Here is a 6,392-nt window from a genome sequence, read left to right as displayed (position 1 = left end):
ACTCTAACCGTATTAAAAATATTGCAATTATTGCAAACCACAATAAAACTGATCAAAAGAGAAAGGCAAGGAGACTGTTGGTCTTCAAGGACACTTCTTCCAACTTGGGGAGATGGTACAGTCCTACTCTTCCTGGGGTCCAAGCACTTATGTCACACATAAAACAAAAGATAAAATAGTACATCATATAACATTATTACACCACTACTGTCACGGTTTTCTAAAGTTGAACTCAGAAGCAGACCAGGACAAGGAGAGTAAGACGAAGGTGAGTATTTATTTACAAGTTTGAATGTAGTGATAGAAAAAAGTGACGGAGCGGGCAGCGGAGGTAGGCAGATCCAATGAAGTAACTGAAGTCACCGACGACCAGGTAGGGATGAGATGAGTGTTCCGGGTGAATGACTGTAGACAGAAAAAAACTGAGGTGAGTTCAAGGCAAGCAAAACGTACAAAACAACAAAACAAACTATCAAACTGGAGGCTGATACACTGGCACAACATACTGTTCATGGCTAACGATCCGGCAGGGAATGGATGTCAGGTCAGTGCTTATGAAGTGGAGGGGTGATGATCAGGACCAGGTGTGCAGATAGCGAATTGGAAACAGGTGCGGTAAATCAGAGATCTCCCAACCAGCTACGTCGCCCGGCAACCAGACAGGGTGCGTTCCAGGACACCGGAAAAAACACTCCAGGACAGAACACAGACAAAAACAGACTCAGGAAGCGGGATTCGTGACAGTACCCCCCCTCCGACGAACGCCACCGGGGGTACTACCCGGAGCGCCAGGGTGGAGGCGGTAGAAGTCACGAAGCAGGTCAGCATCAAGGATCTGACGCCGAGGAATCCAACTCCTCTCCTCTGGACCATATCCTTCCCAATCCACGAGATACTGGAACCCTCTACCCCGCCGTCTGGAGTCCATGATGCGGCGGACCGTGTAGACAGGACCACTTCCGATCATCTGAGGAGGAGGAGGACGAGGAGGAGGGGGCAACAGAGGACTGAGGAGAACCGGCTTGAGGCAGGAGACATGAAAGGTGGGGTGTACTCTAAGCGTTGCAGGCAACTTGAGTCGAACCACAACAGGATTAATGATTCTCTCCACCACAAACGGAACAATGAACTTCTGTGACAGTTTCCTCGACTCAGTCCGTAGAGGAAGATCCCGTGTAGCCAACCAAACCTTATCTCCGACGGTATAAGCGGGGGCAGGAATACGGCAACGATTCGCCTGGATCTGATACCGGTCAGAAACTCTAAGGAGGGCCTTCCTGGCCCGATGCCAGGTCCGGTGGCAACGACGAATGTGGGCCTGGACAGAGGGAACCGAGAGATCCCTCTCCTGAGAAGGAAACAAGGGAGGTTGGTAACCATACAGGCACTGGAAGGGAGACATCCCAGTGGCAGATGAAGGGAGAGTATTATGGGCATACTCGACCCAGGGTAACTGAGAGGACCAAGAGGTGGGATCAGAGGAGACAAGACAGCGCAGCGTGGACTCCATCTTCTGGCTGGCTCTCTCCGCCTGACCATTAGATTGGGGGTGAAAACCCGATGTGAGACTGACTGTAGCTCCAATGGCCAAACAGAAGGATCTCCAGACAGCAGAGGTAAACTGAGGGCCACGGTCAGAAACAATGTCACTGGGAAATCCGTGGACCCTGAAAACCTCCCTAACAAAGATCTCGGACGTCTCAGTGGCAGATGGAAGCTTGGAGATGGGGACAAAGTGAGCGAACTTGCTGAATCTGTCCACAATGACCGTGTTCCCACCAGAAGAGGGCAACCCCGTGACAAAGTCCAGGGCCAGATGCGACCAAGGTCGCCGGGGAATAGGTAGGGGGTGAAGAAGCCCAGAGCTGGGCTGATTGGTACTCTTATTCTGCGCACAAACAGGACAAGCGGCAACAAACCTCCGGGTATCTTCTCCCATGGCAGGCCACCAAAAACGTCTGCGCAGTAGCGCCATAGTCCGGGCAACGCCAGGGTGACAAGCTATCTTGCTGGCGTGGGACCACTGAAGGACATCAGAACGGATCGACTCAGGCACGAACAACCGACCGGGTGGACCGTTACCGGGGCCGGGCTGCGTCCGAAGGGCCGCCATCACATCCTCCTCAAACCTCCATGTAACGGCTCCCACGACAATGTTCTGGGGAAGAATCGTCTCAGTCTTGGCCCCACTCTCCTCCGTCTTGGAGAACATCCGGGACAAGGCGTCCGCCTTGCCGTTCTTCGACCCAGGTCGGAACGTCAGGGAAAAATTGAAACGTCCAAAAAACAAAGCCCACCTGGCCTGACGGGAGTTGAGACGTTTAGCCGATTGCACGTAAGCCAGATTCTTGTGGTCAGTCCAGACCACAAACGGTTGCTCCACTCCCTCCAACCAGTGACGCCACTCCTCCAAGGCAAGCTTCACAGCGAGAAGCTCCCGGTTACCCACATCGTAGTTTCTCTCAGCTGGTGAAAGACGACAAGAGTAGAAGGCGCAAGGATGGAGTTTACCGTCAGTGGAGCTACGCTGGGACAGGATGGCGCCCACCCCCACATCAGACGCGTCCACCTCAACAACAAACTGACGGGAAGTGTCAGGTTGAAAGAGAATCGGGGCGTTGGTGAATCGGCTCTTCAAGTTCAGAAATGCTCGGTCTGCCTCAGGAGTCCAACAGAAAGTTCTGGTGCAAGACGTCAGAGCAGTTAAAGGGGCGGCCACCCGGCTGTAATCACGGATAAACCTCCGATAGAAGTTCGCAAACCCCAGGAATCTCTGGAGCTGCAATCTCGTACCGGGCTGGGCCCAATCCCGAACCGCCCGAACCTTCTCTTTGTCCATCTTTATCTCTCCCCTGGAGATGATGTACCCGAGGAAGGACGTAGTGTGTGCGTGAAAATTACACTTCTCAGCCTTCACGAACAGGCAAAAGCAAAAGGGAAAAATAAATAACCTCTGAATGATTCCCCGACAACAACATCTTACCCGGTTCAGTCCTCATAGTGATCCGTGCCAGACTACTGACGTTCAGAGTGGTTGCTTCAATGGCTTCCGGTAATTGCTCCTTGGAAAGCCCCAGCTGTTCCACTAAGTCGGCATCAATGGAGCTGTCATCGGCACCTGAATCGATGAAAGCGTTAATTGCTAAACTCTGATTCTTATTTATGAGGGTAGCAGGAAAATGAGGTCTGACAGGGCTCTTGAGAGGTTGAAACTGGCTCGCTAACAAACCTCCCAAACTTAACGAGCCGAGCAGTTTAACGGGCGCTGAGGACAAACGGAGATGTAATGTTCCGAGCTACCAAGTAGAGGCAGCTGTTGGTCTCATGTCTACGTTGGCGCTCGTCCTTAGTTAACCCGTGCCGCCCCACTTGCATAGGTTCAGGATCTGGCGGCAGGACTCCTGACCCGAATGGTAACCGAGTAGCTGATTGATTGGACGGGACCCACTGCTTCTCCCTCCTCTCTCGAACTCTGTTATCCACCCTAATAGCGAATGCGACCAAACTGTCCAGGTCACAAGGCTCCGGATAGGAGATCAACTCATCTTTAAGTTGCTCCGACAACCCCTGGTAAAAAGCCGCTTGTAGTGCCTCCTCATTCCACCCACTCTCCACAGCCAATGTCCGGAATTCAATCACAAAATCTGCCACGTAACGAGCTCCTTGGCGAAGAGAGAACAAACGCTTAGCTGCGTCCTTACCTCGGACTGGATGGTCAAAAAGCTTTCTCATCTCTGCCGTGAACTCCTGGTATGACACCATGCAGGTGTCCTGTTGTTCCCAAACAGCTGAAGCCCATTCCAAAGCTCTACCACGCAGCAGTTCAATAACAAAAGCTATCCTAGCCTTGTCTGTGGCATAAGAGTGGGGCTGCAGATCAAACACTAAACAACACTGCATAAGAAATGAACGGCATCTTCCCAAATCCCCTTCATACTTATCAGGCGTCGGTACATTGGGCTCACGGAAGGAAACCGCTCCAGAAGCGGCAGGTGAGAGGGGTGAAACAGGTGGTGGAGCATCCGTCGGCAAACTGAGCTGATCCTGGATACTCGTCAAGCTAGCAGAGAAGTTCCGGACTGAATTCGCTATCTCCTGTAGCGCCGTGCTGTGTTGTCCCAATATATTCCCCTGATGGGTAATGGCATGGGGAACGGATTCCAGGTCCGCTGGGTTCATTCCCTGCCGGATCGTTCTGTCACGGTTTTCTAAAGTTGAACCCAGAAGCAGACCAGGACAAGGAGAGTAAGACGAAGGTGAGTATTTATTTACAAGTTTGAATGTAGTGATAGAAAAATCCAAGTGACGGAGCGGGCAGCGGAGGTGAGTTGATGGGATTGAATAGGCAGATCCAATGAAGTAACTGAAGTCACCGACGACCAGGTAGGGATGAGATGAGTGTTCCGGGTGAATGACTGTAGACAGAAAAAAACGGAGGTGAGTTCAAGGCAAGCAAAACGTACAAAACAACAAAACAAACTCTATCAAACTGGAGGCTGATACACTGGCACAACATACTGTTCATGGCTAACGATCCGGCAGGGAATGGATGTCAGGTCAGTGCTTATGAAGTGGAGGGGTGATGATCAGGACCAGGTGTGCAGATAGCAAATTGGAAACAGGTGCGGTAAATCAGAGATCTCCCAACCAGCTACGTCGCCCGGCAACCAGACAGGATGCGTTCCAGGACACCGGAAAAAACACTCCAGGACAGAACACAGGCAAAAACAGACTCAGGAAGCGGGATTCGTGACAACTACAAACAGTTGAAGTCGGAAGTTTACATACAACTGACGCCAAATTAGCCTAGTGGTTAGAGCGTTTTAGACTAGGAACCGAAAGGTTGCAAGGTCAAATCCCCGAGCTGACGAGGTAAAAATCTGTTGTTCTGCCCCTGAACAAGGCAGTTAACACACTGTTCCTAGGCCGTCATTGAAAATAAGGATTTGTTCTTAACTGACATGCCTAGTTAAATAAAAATTACACTTAAACTCAGTTTTTCACAATTCCTGACATTTAATCCAAGTAAATATTCCCTGTATTAGGTCAGTTAGGATCACCACTTTATTTTAAGAATGTGAAATGTCAGAATAATAGTAGAGAGAATGATTTATTTCAGCTTTCCCAGTGGGTCAGAAGTTTACATACACTCAATTAGTATTTGGTAGCATTGCCTTTAAATTGTTTAACTTGGGTCAAATGTTTCAGGTAGCCTTCCACAAGCTCCCCACAATAAGTTGTGTGAATTTTGTCCCATTCCTCCTGACAGAGCTGGTGTAACCAAGTCAGACCTCCTTGCTCGCACATGCTTTTTCAGTTCTGCTCACACATTTTCTTTAGGATTGAGGTCAGGGCTTTGTGATGGCCACTCCAATACCTTGACTTTGTTGTCCTTACGCCATTTTGCCACAACTTTGGAAGTATGCTTGGGGTCATTGTCCATTTGGAAGACCCATTTGCGACCAAGCTTTAACTTCTTGACTGATGTCTTGAGATGTTGCTTCAATATATCCACATAATTTCCCTCGTCATGATGCCATTTATTTTGTGAAGTGCACCAGTCCCTCCTGCAGCAAAGCACCCCTACAACATGATGCTGCCACCCCTGTGCTTCATGGTTGGGATGGTGTCTTCGGCTTGCAAGCTTCCCCCTTTTTCCTCGAAACATAACAATAGTCATTATGGCCAAACAGTTCTATTTTTGTTTCATCAGACCAGCGGACACTTCTCCAAAAAGTACGATCTTTGTCCCCATGTGCAGTTGCAAACCGTAGTCTGTCTTTTTTATGGCGGTTTTGGAGCAGTGGCTTCTTCCTTGCTGAGTGGCCTTTCAGGTTATGTCGATATAGGACTCGTTTTGCTGTGGATATAGACACTTTTGTACCTGTTTCCTCCAGCATCTTCACAAGGTCCTTTACTGTTGTTCTGGGATTGATTTGCACTTTTCGCACCATTGTACGTTCATCTCTATGAGACAGAACGCGTCTCCTTCCTGAGCGGTATTGTCACGCCCTGACCGTAGATTGCTTTGTATGTTTCTATTTTTTGTTTGGTCAGGGTGTGATGTGGGTGGGCATTCTATGTTTGTATGTCTAGGTTTTGTATTTCTATGTTTTGGCCGGGTATGGTTCTTAATCAGGGACAGCTGTCCGGAGCAGCCAAAGTCTCCCTCCTGTCCGGGGCAGCCAGAGCCGCCCTCCTGTTCCGGAGCTGCCAGAGCCACCCTTAAGTCCGGAGCTGCCAGAGCCGCCCGTCAGCCCGGAGCTGCCAGAGCCGCCCGTCAGTCCGGAGCTGCCAGAGCCGCCGTCAGTCGGGAGCTGCCAGAGCCGCCCGTCAGTCCAGAGGCACCAGAGCCGCCCGTCAGTCCAGAGGCACCAGAGCCGCCCGTCAGT

The sequence above is a fragment of the Salvelinus fontinalis genome, chromosome 14 (assembly GCF_029448725.1).
Source record: "Salvelinus fontinalis isolate EN_2023a chromosome 14, ASM2944872v1, whole genome shotgun sequence".
NCBI classification, from domain to species: Eukaryota; Metazoa; Chordata; class Actinopteri; order Salmoniformes; family Salmonidae; genus Salvelinus; species Salvelinus fontinalis.
The sequence above is the reverse complement of the archived record's forward strand: the minus strand, read 5'-3'. Positions refer to the sequence as shown.